The 22,154-nt window shown below is 51.2% G+C and overlaps 4 long non-coding RNA genes across 4 annotated transcripts; 1 reads left to right on the top strand and 3 right to left on the bottom strand.

Annotated features, from left to right (window-relative positions):
• Window positions 1–135: 135 nt before the first annotated feature.
• Window positions 136–1,188, bottom strand: LOC116501670. Its single transcript, XR_004254477.1, has 3 exons — window positions 1,041–1,188; window positions 719–772; window positions 136–618 (listed from the first exon to the last, which is right to left on the bottom strand). It is a non-coding gene; the product is annotated as an uncharacterized LOC116501670 (long non-coding RNA).
• Window positions 1,189–1,330: 142 nt separating this feature from the next.
• LOC116501673 lies at window positions 1,331–1,798 on the bottom strand. The gene is made up of 3 exons (XR_004254482.1): window positions 1,737–1,798; window positions 1,526–1,576; window positions 1,331–1,394 (listed from the first exon to the last, which is right to left on the bottom strand). It is a non-coding gene; the product is annotated as an uncharacterized LOC116501673 (long non-coding RNA).
• A 6,525-nt stretch (window positions 1,799–8,323) lies between these two features.
• On the bottom strand, window positions 8,324–8,736 carry LOC116501661. The gene is made up of 3 exons (XR_004254475.1): window positions 8,721–8,736; window positions 8,409–8,462; window positions 8,324–8,334 (listed from the first exon to the last, which is right to left on the bottom strand). It is a non-coding gene; the product is annotated as an uncharacterized LOC116501661 (long non-coding RNA).
• A 2,736-nt stretch (window positions 8,737–11,472) lies between these two features.
• Window positions 11,473–15,124, top strand: LOC116501682. Its single transcript, XR_004254493.1, has 2 exons — window positions 11,473–11,613; window positions 14,809–15,124. It is a non-coding gene; the product is annotated as an uncharacterized LOC116501682 (long non-coding RNA).
• The last annotated feature ends 7,030 nt before the right edge of the window (window positions 15,125–22,154 follow it).

Below are 22,154 nucleotides of genomic sequence, written 5' to 3'. Positions count from 1 at the left end.
ATCAATTCCCAAGCAAGAGCTCCTGATGCGGCCCAGATGACTTCTGCAAGAGTGAGGATGGAAACAGACGCGATCTCAAACCGAATACGATGCACAAGACCTGAAACAGAACTGCACTTTAAGCAGCGACTGCAAGACAAGAAGTGCTCGGATCAGAGTCATGATGACAAAACAAGCACTGAGGCCCTTCAGCACCGCTACCAAGTCGCCTGTCTGGTCAGTCCAGTGTAAAAAGCTAGAAGGATATCAAGACCCGAGAAGCACAGAACAGACGCTGCAGAAGCAACACTACAAGACAGACGAACAGAAGGAAACTGTCCTGCCTGGCGCACGCACTCAAGCTACAAAATAATCCCGCTGCTTCTATTAGCCTGGTGACCCAGCCACAAGCAGCCTGAACGTGACCCAGCCTGAACCACCCTCACCGTGGAACCAAGTCTAGTCAGCCAGCAGGCACCATGCTCCTCTGGCTCCCAGCTCCCATTAGCCACCCCAGATATGCAAATACCAGGTGCCCCCCAACTTAGCTCTCAGGTTGCTGCATGGTAAAGTCCCTCCGCCTCAAGAAATGCACAGGCACTGATTGTCATCTTAGTCAATTGCCAGGCTCATCATCAGCTGCAAAAACAGAGTACCAGCATTCACTAGCACGCTGGCCCCATTGCTCAACTTCTCCACAATGCTGACTACTGCTGATGCAACATACGGTTCTGCTCACCTGTTCCTCTCCAAATCCAAGCTCCAACAGTGCAACCAGTATCATCCACACCACCTGGGAAAACAAAGGGATTAAATGATCGTTGCGTTCACAACACATCACCCAATGGTGGTTTTTTTTTTGTTATTGTTGTTTTTTGTGTGTGTGTGTGTGTGTGTGTGTTTCCTTTTTTTTTTTTTTTTGGTCTGCTTTAGCTCAACAGCATGCAGAGTGCAAACAAGAAAACTGGGGTGTTTCTAGAAGCAACAATCCCCATGCTTTTGCTGCAGCTTTGAATATTAAAAGGACAATACGACCCAGCAAGTAACTGGAACTTTCTTACCTGGAATTAGCTCAAACTTTTCTTCACATTGAAAGAAAAATCTAGGAGCAGAACAGATTATACACCAACAAAATTGATTCCATTTCATCCCCAGAAAAAAAATCACATACTCTCATCCCCTCCTGTACCTCAGCCGCTTGCCTACCCCACGTGGCAGATGCTTCCATCTGTTCTCTTTACCCACTTATAGCACCTCTAAAAGCCCAACTGGAATTTTACTCTATTGGATGTAGGAAAATAACTGCAGTGACAACCGCGCCCCAAAACCAACAGTTACCTCTGCTCACCACGCACCAGAGTCACTGCAGAGGCAGCTCGGGTCAAGACGTCCTGCACTGCGCACTGCGTTTCAGCCTGAACAAAAGGAAAAACACAGGCAGAAGATAAACATTCAGCTGACAGCAGTAGCACCCATCCCTCAACAACAAAAGGGACCCCATCTTTAGTTTTATCCTTTCAAAACAGCAGGCCACTTGCCTCTGTACCTGCAAATTAGGTCCAAGCTTGAAAGGAGCGGCCAGCATCACCCACGCCACCTGGGAACACAAAAGGACACAATGACCACTCTTCTTGCAAGCAACCACCTGCCACACTGCTCCTCTATCCCAAACAGCCTCACCTCGGACCCTCACAGGGAAACACCTGAGCGTCTTCCCTTCGCTTCGGATAAGGGATGACCAGGCTGACAACACTCACCTTCCCTCAGTGCTTCGTGACACGAGGATTTCCCTTCCCTGTCCACGACTGCACAAAGCACCTGTAGAGACGAGAGAAAAGCACACTCTGAGGCACCTCACAACCACAGCGTACCTGCTGCAATACCTCTCTCTTCCCAGTTCCTTTACTTCAGTTGCTCAACAGCTCTAACTCAGATTCTTCGCTCACAGCGCCACAGCAAATTCTGCCCGGGCCACACAACATACGCTACACAAGCTACATTGCTTAGGACACACAAGCTGGAACGTTCCCGCCCAACAATCAGTCGCATCGCACAGGATGGATGCCGCATACTCCTAGAAACCAAACCTACCAGTCCTGAGCAGCTCCCAACCTCCACCTGCCTACCACGTTCAGCACACTAACTGTTTACCCCTCAGAAAACCAGAAACTTAGAACATACACACACACAAAAAAAAAAAAAAAAAAAACACAACTCCACAAATGCCAAAAAGACATGCACACACAGCAACCCCGGCAGCAGTAATCACAGACTTACCCTTTGCAGATGAAAAAGGTGACTCTGATACAACCCTGCTCAGTCTCTTGGTAATGCTGCATCTACGCTGCCAAGCCACATGTAGCATGTAATCAAGCTGGTGTAACTCTCCAGGGGACTAAAACAAGTGGTTTTAAACATGCAGAGATTAAAATACATCTCAAAAACAGGAGAATACGCGGCCATCCTAAAAAAAAGTGAGCCAGCAGCCTCTACTAAATATCCCTCTAATTCAAGCACTTAGAGATCTAGAATTCCAACCACTTAGAAATCCAGAAATCCATAGACTCCAGCCTGCCTAGAGAACCCTGCAACTGACTGAAGGAAACACAAAGCACTTATCCCAAAGAGCAGCCCAGGCAGAAGGAGCTCTCTGATGCCATGCCTGGGGCTCATATACCTTTTGGCCCCGCCCAGCACCCAAACCCAATCACCTGGGAAATGGGAGGGGCAAAGCACAAGAAAGTAGAAACAGAGCAAGAGAAGTGGCTGTTTTTCTTTTTCTTTCTTCTTTAAAAACAACTTTATCTCAAAAGCATGCAGAGAGCAGCCCAAATATTTGCAGTGATTCTAGAAGCAAAAATCGCCTTTGGCTTTTTCTGCAGGTTTTAATTTTGAATTGACAATATCACCAAGCTAATAACTGAAACTTTTTGAACTGGAATTACTTTAAACAGGCTCATCCCCATCTGTCAACGCAGAGAACCAGCATTCATTACCATGCAAGCCCTAAAACCCACCTCCTGCACAAAGCACACTACAACTAATGCAACATACAGTTGTGCAATACCACTCTGTTCCCAACTCCTTTATCTCACCTGCTCAGTAGCTCCACCTGAGTAATGGGCCCGGGCGGCGCCGCGCCGAAATGGGCCCGGGCGGCGCCGCGCCGAAATGGGCCCGGGCGGCGCCGCGCCGAAATGGGCCCGGGCGGCGCCGCGCCGAAATGGGCCCGGGCGGCGCCGCGCCGAAATGGGCCCGGGCGGCGCCGCGCCGAAATGGGCCCGGGCGGCGCCGCGCCGAAATGGGCCCGGGCGGCGCCGCGCCGAAATGGGCCCGGGCGGCGCCGCGCCGAAATGGGCCCGGGCGGCGCCGCGCCGAAATGGGCCCGGGCGGCGCCGCGCCGAAATGGGCCCGGGCGGCGCCGCGCCGAAATGGGCCCGGGCGGCGCCGCGCCGAAATGGGCCCGGGCGGCGCCGCGCCGAAATGGGCCCGGGCGGCGCCGCGCCGAAATGGGCCCGGGCGGCGCCGCGCCGAAATGGGCCCGGGCGGCGCCGCGCCGAAATGGGCCCGGGCGGCGCCGCGCCGAAATGGGCCCGGGCGGCGCCGCGCCGAAATGGGCCCGGGCGGCGCCGCGCCGAAATGGGCCCGGGCGGCGCCGCGCCGAAATGGGCCCGGGCGGCGCCGCGCCGAAATGGGCCCGGGCGGCGCCGCGCCGAAATGGGCCCGGGCGGCGCCGCGCCGAAATGGGCCCGGGCGGCGCCGCGCCGAAATGGGCCCGGGCGGCGCCGCGCCGAAATGGGCCCGGGCGGCGCCGCGCCGAAATGGGCCCGGGCGGCGCCGCGCCGAAATGGGCCCGGGCGGCGCCGCGCCGAAATGGGCCCGGGCGGCGCCGCGCCGAAATGGGCCCGGGCGGCGCCGCGCCGAAATGGGCCCGGGCGGCGCCGCGCCGAAATGGGCCCGGGCGGCGCCGCGCCGAAATGGGCCCGGGCGGCGCCGCGCCGAAATGGGCCCGGGCGGCGCCGCGCCGAAATGGGCCCGGGCGGCGCCGCGCCGAAATGGGCCCGGGCGGCGCCGCGCCGAAATGGGCCCGGGCGGCGCCGCGCCGAAATGGGCCCGGGCGGCGCCGCGCCGAAATGGGCCCGGGCGGCGCCGCGCCGAAATGGGCCCGGGCGGCGCCGCGCCGAAATGGGCCCGGGCGGCGCCGCGCCGAAATGGGCCCGGGCGGCGCCGCGCCGAAATGGGCCCGGGCGGCGCCGCGCCGAAATGGGCCCGGGCGGCGCCGCGCCGAAATGGGCCCGGGCGGCGCCGCGCCGAAATGGGCCCGGGCGGCGCCGCGCCGAAATGGGCCCGGGCGGCGCCGCGCCGAAATGGGCCCGGGCGGCGCCGCGCCGAAATGGGCCCGGGCGGCGCCGCGCCGAAATGGGCCCGGGCGGCGCCGCGCCGAAATGGGCCCGGGCGGCGCCGCGCCGAAATGGGCCCGGGCGGCGCCGCGCCGAAATGGGCCCGGGCGGCGCCGCGCCGAAATGGGCCCGGGCGGCGCCGCGCCGAAATGGGCCCGGGCGGCGCCGCGCCGAAATGGGCCCGGGCGGCGCCGCGCCGAAATGGGCCCGGGCGGCGCCGCGCCGAAATGGGCCCGGGCGGCGCCGCGCCGAAATGGGCCCGGGCGGCGCCGCGCCGAAATGGGCCCGGGCGGCGCCGCGCCGAAATGGGCCCGGGCGGCGCCGCGCCGAAATGGGCCCGGGCGGCGCCGCGCCGAAATGGGCCCGGGCGGCGCCGCGCCGAAATGGGCCCGGGCGGCGCCGCGCCGAAATGGGCCCGGGCGGCGCCGCGCCGAAATGGGCCCGGGCGGCGCCGCGCCGAAATGGGCCCGGGCGGCGCCGCGCCGAAATGGGCCCGGGCGGCGCCGCGCCGAAATGGGCCCGAACAGACTTATTCTCTAGAGATGAAGGAGGTGACCCTGCTCACTCTCTAAGCACTACTGCACTTATGTGGTCAAGGAACCATGCTCAACTGTTTCCGAAATACAACTACCTAGCCACACCTCATAAACATACTTATGATATGTCAATTCAAGGACATCAAGACTAGAAGGCTGCAAGGTCTAAAGACTCAACAGACAGCAAAACCACAGGCAAAAGCTCCAGAAATACAATAAACTGTCCCTAAACCTGAAGCAGAATACCCCTTACATGCCCACTGCTGCCATTTTCAGATACACGCTCACACAGGGAGCTTCAATGATACATTTCTCCTAAACCATGCTCCATCACTTTGCCACCAAGGTTGTGACTTTGATAAGATTTGACATAAAGGCAAAGTCTCACAAAAAGCCCCGTAATTCTGCAAAAATCATAAGGGACCCAGAAACACAAAGCAAACACACAAAGTAACATCACCATACTATCCGTAACACTGCTATAACTACTACTCACCTGAGGAAGAGCTGCATGCAATACAGGCACCTACTACTAGATTGCTTTACAATGACAGATCCTACCAGTTGCCACCTCAAAAAGATAGGAGTACTGGTTTCTACTTGAAAATGCATCAGTCCATAGACTCTGACCCACATAAAGAACCCTCCACACAACTGAAGGAAAACCAAAGCACTTACCCCAAAGTGCAGCCCAGGCAGAAGGAGCTCTCTCATGGCATACCTGCAACTCAGTTACCATTAGGTCCCACCTGGAACCTGAAGCCAATCACCTGGGAAAGTGCAAGGGGAAAGCACAAAAAAAAGCAGAAAGAGGAGGAGCAGCAGCTGTGGTTTTATTAACTTCTTTATATGGCTTAGCTCAACAGCATGAAGAGTGCAGGCTAGAGAACTGGGGTGTTTCTAGAAACAAAAATCCCCATGCTTTTGCTGCAGCTTTCAATATTGAAAGGACAATACAAACAAGCAAGTAACTTTTTTTTCCACCTGGAATTAACTCAATCTTTCATTTACAAAGAAAAATCCAGGAGCAGAACAGATTACATGCCAAAAGAAGAATTCAATTCCGTTCCACTCACAGGAAAAATCACTTACTTCAGTAGGCTATCTGAGAACCAAAAGGCTATGCTGATGGGTCAAAACACACTACAGGACACTGGGGCCAGGCCCTCCGCTGCACCCACTTAAAACCCATCCCTACACTCACCAAGGTGCAACCCCAAACCTAACACAGACACAGCATTTCAGCTTCAACACAGTTTCCAGAACTGCTGGAAAGCAAGCTTCATCCTCAGCGAGGCGTGCCCAGGCTACACAGGACAGGGCTGCGGGCAACTCTTTGCCTACCGAAGAAGACTGCCATCAGCACCTGCTTTGTTCCGATCCTAAAGACTAACATCACAGCCCACGTCGCCTGGGACACCTGATAAACAGAAGAGAAAGCAGCCATACCGTTTTCAAGCCGTCCCTGCACGTGTCGCTCCTCGATGATCTGCAACCTCTTCTCAAATCCTCAACCGCTTCTGTGGAGAGCCTGCCATGGCACCTGCAAAGCAAGACCCTTCGCAGTCACCTCGTGCTACTTGGCAGTTCTGCTCCAATCCAGCTCACAAACAGCCCGCCCTTCCCGTGCTGCTCTTCAGAGTGCAGCTTGGCCCCACTCAGCCTGTGCGACACACCTGTGAAACAAAAAGAAAAGCATAGGCTGAAGCAGCATCCAAAGACACAGCACAGATAGGACAGTTACTCTCATCTGCTCCCTAACCTCTGCCCCCCTCACCTGCCCTCGAGGAAGATGCTTCCATCTGCTCTCTTAGGCCAGCTACAACACACCTCTGAAATATAAACAGGATTTTTACTGTACTTTGTGCAGTTAAGTAACTGCAGTGACAACTGCACCACTAAAGTAACTGCTAGATCTGCTCATCGCTCACCTTGCTAAAAGAAGCTGTGGTCAAGTCCTGTGTTGTACACTGTGTTTCAGCTTTAGCAAATGAAAACGGTCACAAGATAATCATTCAGCTGCCAGCATTAGCACCCATCCCTCAACAACAGAAGGGACCCCATTTACAAATTATCATTTCAAAACAGCAGCCCCCTTACCTCAGCACCTCAGAAGTAGATCAAGCCAGTCACCGAGCTGCCTACCGAGTGCTGGACAGTTCCAGAAGGAGCTCTTTCCTGTGAGCAGTTCCTACTAAGGTACACACTCTACTGGGGACAGGAGAGAAATAAAAATAAAACTTTCAAAACCCCTTATCTGTAAGCTTTCAAGATTTGACAGTGCACCGTTCAAGCATTATGCGAGCATCTGCTCGCAAGCAGATCAACTCTGCCAAATCCACATCTCCCAACCTCCAGAGATGACTGTGCCAGCTGCCCTTCAGTATGCGCCCAGAGGCTGACCGGATGTCTTTGCCAAAACAGTCCAGACAATGTATTCGTACACCCATGCACTGCCATGTTAGCTGTCATCACTAACTGTCAGGCAGGACAGCTCCAGACTAAACACATACACACACAGGCACGCCACAAACATTACAAACAAAACACACAACATGGCGCAAGTAAAAGCGACCCCCAGAGGGAAGCCCTATGGCAACAGCAAGTCAGAACAGGTGCTCTGCACCAGACCCAAGGAGAGACTCAAATGTCACGACACGCGACTGGAAGCAACTGCCAGAACTGGGATGATGGAGGCCTAAAAAGCCTGCCTTCAAGGCAAGAGACCAGAAGGATGGGGACTGAAAACCCCATAAGACGACGCTTAGGAAATCAATTCCCAAGCAAGAGCTCCTGATGCGGCCCAGATGACTTCTTCAAGAGTGAGGATGGAAACAGACGCGATCTCAAACCGAATACGATGCACGAGACCTGAAACAGAACTGCATTTCAAGCAGCGACTGCAAGACAAGAAGTGCTCGGATCAGAGCCACGATGACAAATCAAGCACTGAGGCCCTTCAGCACCGCTACCAAGTCCCCTGTCTGGTCAGTCCAGTGTCAAAAGCTAGGAGGATATCAAGACCCGAGAAGCACAGAACAGACGCTGCAGAAGCAACACTACAGGACAGACGAACAGAAGGAAACTGTCCTGCCTGGCGCACGCACTCAAGCTACAAAATAATCCCGCTGCTTCTATTAGCCTGGTGACCCGGCCACAAGCAGCCTGAACGTGACCCAGCCTGAACCACCCTCACCGTGGAACCAAGTCTAGTCAGCCAGCAGGCACCATGCTCCTCTGGCTCCCAGCTCCCATTAGCCACCCCAGATACGCAAATACCAGGTGACCCCCAACTTAGCTCTCAGGTTGCTGCATGGTAAATTCCCTCCGCCTCAAGAAATGCACAGGCACTGATTGTCATCTTAGTCAATTGCCAGGCTCATCATCATCTGCAAAAACAAACAGACTACCAGCATTCACTAGTATGCCAGCCATGATGCCCACCTTCTCCACAATGCTGACTACTGCTGATGCAACATATGGATCTGCTCACCTGTTCCTCTCCAAATCCAAGCTCCAACAGTGCAACCAGTATCATCCACACCACCTGGGAAAACAAAGGGATTAAATGATCGTTACGTTCAAAACACATCACCCAATGGTGTTTTTTTTTTTGTTATTGTTGTTTTTTTGTGTGTGTGTGTGTTTCCTGTATTTATTTTTTTAGTCTGCTTTAGCTCAACAGCATGCAGAGTGCAGACAAGAGAACTGGGGTGTTTCTAAAAGAAACAATCCTCATGCTTTTGCTGCAGCTTTGAATATTAAAAGGACAATACGACCCAGCAAGTAACTGGAACTTTCTTACCTGGAATTAGCTCAAAATTTTCTTCACATTGAAAGAAAAATCTAGGAGCAGAACAGATTATACACCAACAAAATTGATTCCATTTCATCCCCAGAAAAAAAAAAAATCACATACTCTCATCCCCTCCTGTACCTCAGCCGCTTGCTTGCCCCACGTGGCAGATGCTTCCATCTGTTCTCTTTACCCACTTATAGCACCTTAAGAAGGCAAACTGGAATTTTACTCTATTGGATGTAGGAAGATAACTGCAGTGACAACCGCGCCCCAAAAACAACAGTTACCTCTGCTCACCACGCACCAGAGTCACTGCAGAGGCAGCTCGGGTCAAGACGTCCTGCACTGCGCACTGCGTTTCAGCCTGAACAAAAGGAAAAACACAGGCAGAAGATAAACATTCAGCTGACAGCAGTAGCACCCATCCCTCAACAACAAAAGGGACCCCATCTTTAGTTTTATCCTTTCAAAACAGCAGGCCACTTGCCTCTGTACCTGCAAATTAGGTCCAAGCTTGAAAGGAGCGGCCAGCATCACCCACGCCACCTGGGAACACAAAAGGACACAACGACCACTGTGCTTGCAAGCACCCACCTGCCACACTGCTCCTCTATCCCAAACAGCCTCACCTCGGACCCTCACAGGGAAACACCTGAGCGTCTTCCCTTCGCTTCGGATAAGGGATGACCAGGCTGACAACACAAACCTTCCCTCAGAGCTTCGTGACACGAGGATTTCCCTTCCCTGTCCACAACTGCACAAAGCACCTGTAGAGACAAGAGAAACACACACTCTGAGGCACCTCACAGCCACAGCGTACCTACTGCAATAATACCTCTCTCTTCCCAGCTCCGGTACTTCAGCTGCTCAACAGCTCTGAGATTCTTCGTTCACAGCACCACTGCAAACTCTGCCCAGGACACACAACACACGCTACACAAGCTACGTTGCTTAAGACACACGAGCTGGAAAGTTCCAGCCCAACAATTAGTCACGTCGCAGGGGAAGGATGCCGCATACTCCTAGAAACCAAACCTACCAGTCCTGAGCAGCTCCCCACCTCCTCATTCTAACCACACTCAGCACACACACTATTTGACCCTCACAAAAAAAAAAAAAAGAAGAACACGCATACACACAAAGAAAAACAAAAAAGAAAACTGAGTTCCACAAGATCCAAAAAGACATGCACACACACAAGCCTCGGCAGGGGTAATCACAGACTTACCCTTTGCAAAGGAAAGAGGTGACTCTGATACAACCCTGCTCAGTCTCTTGGTAATGCTGCATCTACACTGCCAAGCCACACGTAGCATGCAGTCAAGCTGGTTTTAGTCCTCTGGTGAGTTACACCAGTGATTTTATATATCTAGAGATTAAAATATAGCTTAAAAAACAGAAGAGTATCCCACCATCCCAAAAACAGTGAGCCAGCAGCCCCTACTAAACATCCTTCTCCTAAGTGAATTCCAAGCACTTAAAACCCAGAAATCCATAGACTCCAGCCTGCCTAAACAACCCTGCAACGGACAGAAGGAAAAAGAAAGCACTGACCCCAAAGAGCAGCCCAGGCAGAATGAGCTCCCTGATGGCATGCCTGGGGCTCATATAGCATTTAGCCCCGCCCAGCACCCAAACCCAATCACCTGGGAAAGGGGAGGTGTTGGGAATTGGCATAATTGTTCGATCTAAGCTTGCTTTAAGCAACCAGGGGTAGGCCTTAGAAATCTCAGGGCCTGCTGTAGCTGAGCAAACCAAGCTGCCAGAGTAACTGTGAGAAGCTCCCGCTGCAATGACTCCCACATCACCCAATTAAGGAACTCAGATAATATTGTTATCAGCAGCTGGCCTCAAGGACTAGGTCTACGTGGCCGTTAAGCACAAAGGGGGTTGTTTTCCTAACTTCTAATCAAAAGGGGGGTTCTTTTCTTGCAGGTGGTGTTATTTTCTTAACGGTTTGTCTGAGTGCTTTTGACCAATAATCTTGTGTGAAACACTGTCCACCCCTGTAAAATTCACTATAAAAGTTGGGCTATTCGGGCAATAAAATGGTGAAGCATGATCTGACTCTGCTGGTGTAATACACAATAAATGTTTGTTCATTGTCTTTTGTATTATAAAAACAAGGAGTTCTGTTTGAGGAACGGGAGTTGTGAAAACTCCCTGCTGAAGTAAGGAGCTGTATAATGCTTGGCTAGACACTATGAAAATTCTTTTGCTTAATGTAACAAAATAGAGAACCCCCTCCCCTTCTCTCCTTCTGCATCTCAGTTGCCTCTTTTGTTCAAAGACACTGCTGCAAAGTTCATGTAACCATCTCCTGATAAGTTGTTAAACTAGTGTATCAACATCTTGCCTTCCTGTCTCACGCTGGGCCAACATGACCAAATAAAGAAAGAAGTTGAGCCACAACGCGGAGGAAGACTACGGCCTTCATCTTCACGACCACCAGAGGGACAGAGATGACCCCCTAGCAACAGTGCGCGCAGTCGCAGAACATACCAGGATGTGCTGCGTAATCCCGGAATTACCAAGATATAAAAAGGGACCGTGGCGGGGGTGAGGTGCGCGCCGTTGGCGGAGCCGAGACTCCCCGGCCGCCCAGCGCTGTTTTGCTTGCTGTTGCTTACTCAATAAATTCCTTTCTATTATTAATGCAATGCTCTCTGAAAATTAATTAAGGGGGCAACTTATAACAAATTTGGTGCCGTGACTCGGATGAAGGCAATCTGATTGAAAGACCTTCGGAGGGGGCGCCCCGCTGATTTCAGCGGCCTTCGCTAGGACTGCTTTCATTCAAATCCTTCACCGACGAACCCTAAATTCGGCAGCAAGCAAATAAAGCCGGCAACCCCTAGTAATCTTTGTGCACGAAGACCGAACGAAGACTCAGGAGTGAGTAAGTATAGGCCGGTGATCCGTTCGGTTGGGGTTGGGTATCCTGGAGCGTGTCGCTGTGAGACGTCCAATTGCGGACGAAGCGAGTGTGGACCCCTCAGTAGTGCGGTTCCCACATCCCGCGAGGGACTGGGCCACGAAAAGGGGGAAGCGATTTGTGTGTGTGTGAAGGCACTCCAGAAGATGGGACAGAAGAAGAGTAAGCCTTCTGGTCCCATGGGTGGGGTAACGACAGATGTTAGGTTACCCCAGGATTAATGATTAAAAATTGGGAGGATTCCCCTTTTAGGCGGGAAAGGAATAAAGTAAAAATGATACATTATTGTGTTGAAGTTTGGGGTGGTAAACAGATTTGAGGAGACCACCTTTACTGGCCTGTATTTGGGTCCTTTGAAGATTGGGTTTGCCAGGCCCTAAATATTTATGTAAACTCAAAAGAACCTTTTAGTTTGGAAGAAAGTGAATATGCACATTTGTGGATCAGCTCGGAAACTCGAGCCAATTTATATCCTCTAAAAGAAAAAGGAGGGGATGGGAGGCACAAGAAAAACCGAGAATTAGAGATCCCAGCCCCACTGCCTCCCTATATTCCACCACCCCCACCTGCAGCCCCTCTGACTCCCGGGCTTCTTTATCTGCAACCCCAGGGAGATGCCAATAACAACTCTGACTCTAGCGCTCAGGGACCAGTGACTAGGAATATGTGGCAGTCCCCATTAACTCCAGGGACGTCTGAGATTTTAAGAAAGAGACAGGAGGAGGGTAAGCGAGCTTTAATGGCAACTGGCATAATGTTTGCAGCTGCTGAGGAATAATTCTAACTGGAATAATAACTGCACATTGTATATTGTATATATAAAAGCCCGGGCATTTTTGTTAAAGTGTTCTTTTATACATATGTTAATATGTTAATATAAGAACTGCCATTGAGGTGTATGTCTAAGGGAACAAAATTTGCCCAGGCATATTATCGGCTCATCAGGTTTAAATGTCCCCAGTGTAATTGTCTACAGGCAGTTAATTTACAGTGGTTTGATTTTACTTGTGTATCTGTATATTGTGGATTTTGGAGGGATTGGGATTGACTAGTAAAGAGCTTCTAGGAAAACGGTGGAATATTAACCACTGTAGATTACAATAGGAAAAGTTCAAAGCAAAGAAATCCCAAGGGAAAGCCTCCTAGGATGTATACTAACACATTGGAGGGATATAGTGGGGTGAGAGGGTACAGAAAGTAAAAGAACTCTTATCAAATATTGTAATCAGTGGTGGCCACTTTATAAACTAGAGGATGGAGCGGAGTGGCCCCTAAATGGAACTACTAATTATAACACCATATTACAGTCAATGTTTTTGTGGAGAGAAGGAAAACAGGATGAAATGTTGTATATTGATGTTGTTTCAGCATCTTGGAGGGAAAAGGTATGGAATTAAGTTGGCCCCTGACTGAGCCTTTGATGTCGGCATTAGAAAAGTAAAGGCTAGAGAAAGATAAAGGAAGTGTTAAAAGGTTTGTTGAAAGTGTTAAAGGTATTCGAAGTTGAATGAGCAGGGAAAGGTGATGTAGGCATTATCTAAGTAACAGTCTAGAAGTTTTGGTATATTTGCATATTTGCTGTGGTGTTTGTTCAGTTTCCCAAGCATCGGGGAAGGGGGAACAGCCTGCTCCACCAGGGGCCTCTCCAGCGGCCGCAGGGGGGCTTCGGCTCCAGCACCTGGAGCGCCTCCTCCCCCTCCTTCTGCACTGACTTTGGTGTCTGCGGGGGGGTTTCTCGCTCTCCTAGCCGCTGTTGAGCAGCAGGTTTTTGTTTGTTTCTTTGTTTGTTTGTTTGTTTTCGTGGATGTGCTCTCACAGAGGCACGGACTGTGTTGCTATGGCTTGGCTCTGGGCAGCAGTGGGCCCCTTTAGGGCCAGATGAAATTGTCCCTTATCTGCCACGGGGAGGTTTCTGTTTTTGTCTTTTTCACGGGGGCTGCCACTGCAGTTTCGCACCCCCACACCCCTCACACCCCCCGAACCTTGCCATCAAACCCAATACACTGGGGCAGCTAAGTCATTACTGACTTGTAAAGTATCAGGGATTAAATTAACTAATGAAACCCTAAATGTGATGGGGGTAGAAGGGACTGGGATAACAGTGCCACTTTTGGGGGATACCAAGCTGAGACTAGGGGATAAAATGATCACGGGGCAATTATTGTATGTATCCAAGGCAGAGACTAACTTGTTGGGAAGGGATTTGATGATTAAATTGGGCATTCAACTAGTAAATTGTTAGACTGGAATAACAGTGTTATTAATGGAGTGCTCTCTGGCCCTGAGAGCAAACGTACATGTATATTCACCTCTGACTGGAAAGACCCTGAAATGGGGGCGGAAGCAACAATATAGGTGGACAATTTTACCTCAGGGGTTTACAGGGCCACCTATCTATTTGGGTAAATTCTAAAAAAGATTTTGGAGCAATTACAACCTCCCAAGGAGGTATTAATGTTACAAATATGTGGATCATTTTAAGGAAAATCGATACTCCCTGATGAGAGAGAAATGCTGAATAAAGTGATAATGAGGCAAATATTAACTGTTTTACATCAGAAGAATCATTGGGAGGTGCAAGCAATGTGTGATGTTGTTCTAAGAAAGCATGTCTGTGTAGGAATATATACTTTAGGGAAGCACACATGCAGAGGATGTACTATATGTCAAAGGGTAAATAAAAAGGTCTTCTGTAACCTATCTAGAGGGGGACGGGAGCCAGGGCTTTGACCTTTCCAAAGTATACAGGTAGACTTTACTGAGTTACTTGTTTGTCCTAATTGACCACGTGACTGAATGGGTGTAAAGCTTTACTGCAAGGATTAAAGCAGGCCTTAGAGATTGAGTGGGATTTTCACAGCCCCTGGCACCCCTCCTCTTCTGGAAAGGTAGAGCGAATGAATGGTGAAATTAAGAAACGACTAACAAAACTTGTGCTGGAAACTAAGGCTTCTTGGGTAAAATGCTTACCCCTTGCACTGTTAAACATATGGACGCAGCCCAGAACTGATGTAGGAATTTCTCCTTTTGAAATGCTATATGGTATGCCCTATGACTCGGAATTGCCACTTGATCACCCTCAATTCTAATTAAGACTTGGAAAGAGACTTTTTTAACACCACTATGGGGAAGGCCCCTATGTTGTTTTGCTTACCACAGAAACGGCTATTCGAACTGCGCAGAAAGGATGGACGCATGCCAGCCGTGTGAAAGGACCAGTCCGGGAAGGTAAATGGGAGGCAGCTCCAGGCCCTGACGACTTGAAGCTGACACTAAGACGGACTCGATAAGTATTGTATATTATCTGTGTATCGTGGGAAGGGGAGGAGGCCCTGTTTCGAAGGCTCCCTAGTAGGTTCCCCTGAAGAACACTGCTGCTGCCAAGAAGAACCAATACCTTGTAGTTCGCTGCAACCGAACTGACAAGCGAGGCAGAGAAGTGAAAACGGTGGGGGACGGAGGGGCCGACAATTTAGATGGGCTCCGACCACCTCCTACGATACATGGGAGTCAGTATCATCGTTTTGGTCAGCTATGGGTCTGCGCATCCCCACCAGCCTTTTAAATGGAGCTTAATCAGATGGGAGGATCAATTCATCATCCAGCAAACAACGACAGCGGGTGCTCCCAGTTTCCGCATCACATTATGTGACCTGGTGTCAGTGCAGCCATGCTTTAACCGATCAGGATTTTATTTCTGCCCAAGTTCTAACCCAGGAAAGGGGTACTGTAATTACCCAAACGTGTATTATTGTGCATACTGGGGGTGTGAAACCATTGCTACGGACTGGACACTCGGGGCTGGTCGGAATAAATTCTTACAAGTGGGATATGGGCCGCAAGGTTGTAACTGACAAGTGGATCCCCGTTACAGGTGGCAAGGGCATGGTATAGGGTATACAGGAACCTTCCACGGAAATGAAGAAATTTGCAAGGTTCTATATATAAATATAACAAACTTGGACGATACTAGCTGGGTACTAGGAAAAATGTCAGATTTTACGAACACGGAACAGATAGGGGAGGACTCATACTAATAAAAAGAAGGATGCTGATAGGCTCAGGCAGTAGGACCAAATGAGGTATTGTCAGAAAGTGTCCAGGGAATCCAGCCTGCGGAAAATACTACAGTGCCAACCCTCAGCAGCCCTATGAGCTCAGGTAAAGCCGAGAATGATAACATAGCTGAGAATAACATATGGGAGGGGGGTCATGAATGCCAGCTACCAATTATTAAACAAAACAAGCCCAAATGTAACAAAACACTGTTGATTATGCTTTAGTATAAGGCCTTCATATTATGATGCTATTGGGGATCCTGGGGAGCCCACCCGCACAAACAAGAACAGCCCTCTACATTGCAGTTGGGGAAAAGACATAAGGGTAACACTAACACAAGTCACTGGAGGTGGTAGGTGTGTGGGCACGGTTCCTAGTGGGAAGTGTCACCTATGTAATACCATGGAGAATGGAAAACAATCAACCGAGTGGCTAATCCCAGCCAACAACGCTAGGTGGGTTTGTTCGTGAGTGGGCGTAACTCCTTGTCTATCACTAAAACTCCTAAATGCGTCTCGTGATTTTTGTATACCAAGGATTCTATACCACCCTGAGGATTGTATGTATACCCAGCACACAGTGGCAAGTTATCATCTGGAAAGACGGGAACCATTCACGGCTCTAACTTTGGCCACCCTAATAATCCTGGCAGGAGCTGGAGTGGGGACCAGGGTAGCCTCATTGGTTAAACAAAATCAAGAATTTACTTCCTTACGCATTGCTGTGGACGAGGACCTGACCCAAATTGAACAATCCATCTCGGCCCTGGAAAATCTATCAGGTCACTTTCAGAGGTAGTGTTACAAAATCATAGGGGATTAGATTTGGTATTTTTCAACAGGACGGGCTGTTTGCAGCCCTGAAAGAGGAATGCTGTGTATGCTGATCACACTGGAGTGGTAAGAGATACAATGGCAAGACCCAGGGAAGGGTTGGAAAAAAGGAAACGGGAGAATGAAGCCCGACAGAGCTGGTACGAATCTTGGTTTAATTATTCACCTTGGCTTACTACTTTATTATCAACAATAGCAGGACCTTTGTTGTTATTAATAATAGCACTAACTTTTGGACCATGTATTTTTAATAAACTGATTGCGATTGTAAAGGGATGTTTAGAAGCGGCACATCTAATGCTCATACATGCCAAATACGAGCCAATAAGTACCAACAAAGGAATCAAGGAAACATTAGTTCTTAGTAGCCAGGCATTGCAGAGATTCAATGAACAAAATGAGTAACTAAAAGAAAAAGGAAGGATTGTAATACACAATAAATGTTTGTTCATTGTCTTTTGTATTATAAAACAAGGAGTTCCTGTTTGAGGAACGGGAGTTGTGAAAACTCCTGCTGCAAGTAAGGAGCTGTATAATGCTTGGCTAGACACTATGAAAATTCTTTTGCTTAATGTAACAAAATAGAGAACCCCCTCCCCTTCTCTCCTTCTGCATCTCAGTAGCCTCTTTTGTTAAAAAACCACTGCTGCAAAGTTCATGTAACCATCTCCTGATAAGTTGTTAAACTAGTGTATCAACATCTTGCCTTCCTGTCTCACGCTGGGCCAACATGACCAAATAAAGAAAGAAGTTGAACCACAACGCGGAGGAAGACTACGGCCTTCATCTTCACGACCACCAGAGGGACAGAGACGACCCCCTAGCAACAGTGCGCGCAGTCGCAGAATACACCAGGATGTGCTGCGTAATCCTGAAATCACCAAGATATAAAAAGGGACCCGTGGCGGGGGTGAGGTGCGCGCCGTTGGCTGGAGCCGAGACTCCCCGGCTGCCCAGCGCTGTTTTGCTTGCTGTTGCTTACTCAATAAATTCCTTTCTATTATTAATGCAATGCTCTCTGAAAATTAATTAAGGGGGCAACTTATAACACTGGTGTCTGTCGTGCTTTCGTCCGTGCTTCGCAACAGGGAGGGGCAAAGCACATGAAAGTAGGAAGAGAGCAAAAGAAGCAGCTGTGTTTTTTTTTTCCTTTGTTTTTTAAAATCTGTTTTATCTCAAAAACATTCAGAGAGCAGACAAGAGACCTGTGGTGTTTCTAGAAGCAAAAATCCCCTTTTGCTTTTGCTGCAGCTTTTAATGTTGAACTGATAACGTTACCAAGCAAGTAACTGAAACTTCTTCGACTGGAATTAGTTTAAACACGCTCACTGTCATCTGCAAACACAGAGAACCAGCATTCACTAGCCCTAACCCCTAACCCTAACCCCAACCCTCACCCTAAACTCTAACCCTAGCCCCAGCCCTAGTCCCTAACCCCAACCCTAGTTCCCGAGAACTTCATTTCCCGGTATGCTCTGGGCACTCAACATGGCCTCCCGGAAGTCCGGAGTCCCAGAACTTCATTTCCCGGTATGCTCTGGGCACCCAACATGGCCTCCCGGAAGTACGGAGTCCCAGAACTTCATTTCCCAGTATGCTGCGGGCACCCAACATGGCCTCCCGGAAGTACGGAGTCCCAGAACTACATTTCCCGGCATGCTCTGGGCGCCCAACATGGCCTCCCGGAAGTTTGGAGTCCCAGAACTACATTTTCCGGCATGCTCTGGGCACCCAACATGGCCTCCCGGAAGTCCAGAGTCCCAGAACTACATCTCCCGGCATGCTCTGGGCAGTCAATGTGGCCTACCGGAAGCCTGGTGCCGGAAAACTACACCTACCAGAATTCCCTGGACAGCCAGCACGGCCAATCAGAGGCTGAGTTTTCGAGAACTACATTTAACAGCACTCACTGTAACTCTAGCCCTTCCCGCCCTTACACAAAAAAGCCTCAAGCCCTAACCCTAAAAATCCTCGAAACCCCTACAGACCTAACCCAAACTATTTACCACACTAAACCCCTGAAGTCCTATGCCTAAAACCCCTAACCCAATAAATTAAGACGCTCAAATCCCAAACCCGCAAAATTAAGATGCTCAAATCCCAAACCCCAAAAAATAGGACACTCAAATCCCAAACCCCCTTCCAAAAAAGTAAAAGAAAAATCAAGAAAAAAAAATCAAACAATACAAAAACAACAAAAGGGGTAGATCTGGTGGCATCTGCCCTGTAAACCTGCAAAAATCACGAGGGACCTAGAACAACAAAGCAAACACACAAAATAACATTGACATCCTATCCATAAATGTGCTATAACAATTAATCACCTCCAAAGAGCTTCAAGCAATAAATGCACATACTACTAGATCGGTTTCCTCTAAAAGATCGTACCAGACCCTGACCCACCAAAAGAACTCTGCACGTAGCTAACAGAAGCATAAACAAAGCACTGACCCCAAAGAGCAGCCTAGGCAGAAGGAGCTCTCTGATGCCATGCCTGGGGCTCCTATACCATTTGGCCCCACCCAGCACCCAAACCCAATCACCTGGGAAAGAGGAGGGGGCAAACCACAAGAAAGAGAGCAGGAGCAGCAGCAGCTGTGTTCTTTTATTTATTTATTTATTTGTTTTTTTGTGCCTATCCCTAGAATACAGCATGCAGAGTGCAGACAAAAGAACTGGGGTGTTTCTAGAAGCAAAATATACCATATTTATGCCTCAGCTTTAAACATAGAAAGGACAATACAACCAAGAAAGTAAATGAAATATTTTCCACGGGAATTAGCTCAAACTTCTCATTTACATATGAAGAAAAATCTAGGAGCATAGGAAATTACACATCAAAAAAAAAAGACGTAATAAGCAACGCGCATGCGTGGCGCCCGGCTGCCTGCAGTACCCCATAGTGGCCAGCAGGTGGCGGCAGAGGGCGCCCACGGAGGACACCGCGCATGCGCAGCCCCCGGCTGCCTACAGTACCGCTTTCCCACCAGCAGATGGCGGCAGAGGGCGCTCGCGGGCGCCACCGCGCATGCGGGGACCCAGTCCGCGTGCAGTACCCGATTCCGACCAGCAGGTGGCGGCAGAGGGCGCCCGCGGGCGCCACCGCGCATGCGCGGACTCCGGCCGCCTGCAGTACTCGTTTTCCACCAGCAGGTGGCGGCAGAGGTCGCCCGCAGGCACCACCGCGCATGCGCGGACCTCGGCTGCCTGTAGCACTCGTTTTCCACCAGCAGGTGGCGGCAGAGGGCGCTCGCGGGCACCACCGCGCATGCGCGGCGCCCGGCTGCCTGCAGTACGCGATTGCCACCGGCAGGTGGCGGTAGAGGGCGCTCGCGGGCGTCACCGCGCATGCGCGGACCCCGTCCGCGTGCAGTACCCGACTCCGACCAGCAGGTGGCGGCAGAAGTCGCCGGCGGGCGCCACCGCGCATGCGCGGACTCCGGCCGCCTGCAGTACTCGTTTTCCACCAGCAGGTGGCGGCAGAGGGCACCCGCGGGCGTCACCGCGCATGCGCATTTAAGGTCCGCTTGCAGTACTCGATTGCCATCAGCAGGTGGCGGCAGAGGGCGCCCGCGGGCACCACCGCGCATGTGCGGACCCCGGCCGCCTGCAGTACTCGATTGACACCAGCAGGTGGCGGCAGAGGGCGCCCGCGGGCGTCACCGCGCATGCGCGCCCCCCGTCCGCCTGCAGTACCCCATTCCGATCAGCAGGTGGCGGCAGAGGGCGCCCGCGGGCGCCACCGCGCATGCGCGGACCCGTCCACCTGCAGTACTCGTTTTCCACCAGCAGGTGGCGGCAGAGGTCGCCCGCGGGCGTCACCGCGCATGCGCGTTTAAGGTCCGCCTGCAGTACCCGATTCCCACCAGCAGGTGGCGGCAGAGGGCGCCCGCGGGCACCACCGCGCATGCGCGTACCCCGGCCGCCTGCAGTACTCGATTGCCACCAGCAGGTGGCGGCAGAGGGCGCCCGCGGGCGTCACCGCGCACGCGCGCCCCCCGGCCGCCTGCAGTACTCGATTGCCACCAGCAGGTGGCGGCAGAGGGCGCCCGCGTGCTTCACCGCGCATGCGCGTCCTCCGGCCGCCTGCAGTACCCGATTCCGATCAGCAGGTGGCGGCAGAGGGCGCCCGCGGGCGCAACCGCGCATGCGCGCCCCCCGTCCGCCTGCAGTACTCGATTGCCACCAGCAGGTGGCGGCAGAGGGCGCCCGCGTGCTTCACCGCGCATGCGCGCCCCCCGTCCGCCTGCAGTACCCGATTCCGATCAGCAGGTGGCGGCAGAGGGCGCCCGCGGGTGCCACCTGTCGGTGGAAAAGAGAACGCCCGCTCTCAAAGAGAGCGCAGTAGTCGTTTTCCACCAGCAGGTGGCGGCAGAGAGCGCCCGTGGGCGCCACCGCGCATGCGCGTCCTCCGGCCGCCTGTAGTACTCTTTTCCCACCAGCAGGTGGCGCCAGAGGGCGCCACCGCGCATGCGCGGACCCCGGCCGCCTGCAGTACTCGTTTTACACCAGCAGATGGCGGCAGAGGGCACCCGCGGGCGCCACCTCCCATGCGCGGCCGCCTTCTGCCTGTAGTATTCCTTTCCCACCACCAGGTGGCGGCGGAGGGCGCCGTCTGCTGCCATCGCGCATGCGTGGAGTTCGGCCGCCTGCAGTATTTACTTCCCACCAGCAGGTGGCGTTCAACCCTGCCGTTAAATACCTGCAGTATGGGATGAGAACGCAAGAAACCCTTACTGTGGATTATTTCAGTGGATGCAGCATTCCAAGTTTATGTATGCTACCAAGAACTGGTCTTGAATCGGGTCCTCCGTAGATAGGAATCCTTGAGTTCTTTATTTGCCTGGATTTTCCAAATTGAGCGTGGACCAAATTGAGTTCAGCCCCTCCTTGTGCCACAGAACTTGAAAAAAATGTCCAAATTGTCTGTAACAGGTGTATTTTCTATGAAAGTATTAATACACTACCTCCCCGTGTCCCTCTTCCTGGGTATTGTACAATAATATTTTCACTGGTCATGATTAATGGCATTTTTAGGAGTTTTACTATTACTGGCCAATTATCTTTGATTTTAGAAAAATAAAAAACACACACCGTGCACCATGTCACCAGGTGATTCCATTTAATAGTCTCTGCATTACCAATATTTGAAAAGAAAATTCACTAGGGGAAGTTCAGAAGTCTGCAGCTATTACCAATAAAGACGGTGTAAGTAAACTTCTCAATATTGCTTTTGGTGTTTCATGAGAAAAAAACATTGCGGCTATGTTTTCTCATCTGTAAGGTTTTGGGGGGTAGACAGAAAAGCAATCCAAAATTCTTAGCATGTTGCCTGAGAATCACGGTTTACAGTTACTCGATGTCTTCCGGTCTCACAGGATGCGGAAGAGGTATAATAGATTTCTTCTCCGTATCTCTGGAAAGTGCTTTTCTCATATCTGTAGCAAGAGGAACAAGATGTTGTTGTAACAAGAGTTGTTGCACAAAGCCATACTAAGCGAATTCCCTATTACAGTTAGATTGAAAGTTACCACTTTCAATCAAGCTGATTTTGGCAGCAATGTTAACAATTCAAATCATTAGTGCGGCACAAAATTCAGCTGAATGTCAAGA

The sequence above is a fragment of the Aythya fuligula genome, unplaced genomic scaffold (genome assembly GCF_009819795.1).
Source record: "Aythya fuligula isolate bAytFul2 unplaced genomic scaffold, bAytFul2.pri scaffold_63_arrow_ctg1, whole genome shotgun sequence".
Lineage (NCBI taxonomy): Eukaryota > Metazoa > Chordata > Aves > Anseriformes > Anatidae > Aythya > Aythya fuligula.
Note: the sequence above shows the minus strand (reverse complement) of the source record. Positions and strands in the feature narration are given on the sequence as shown.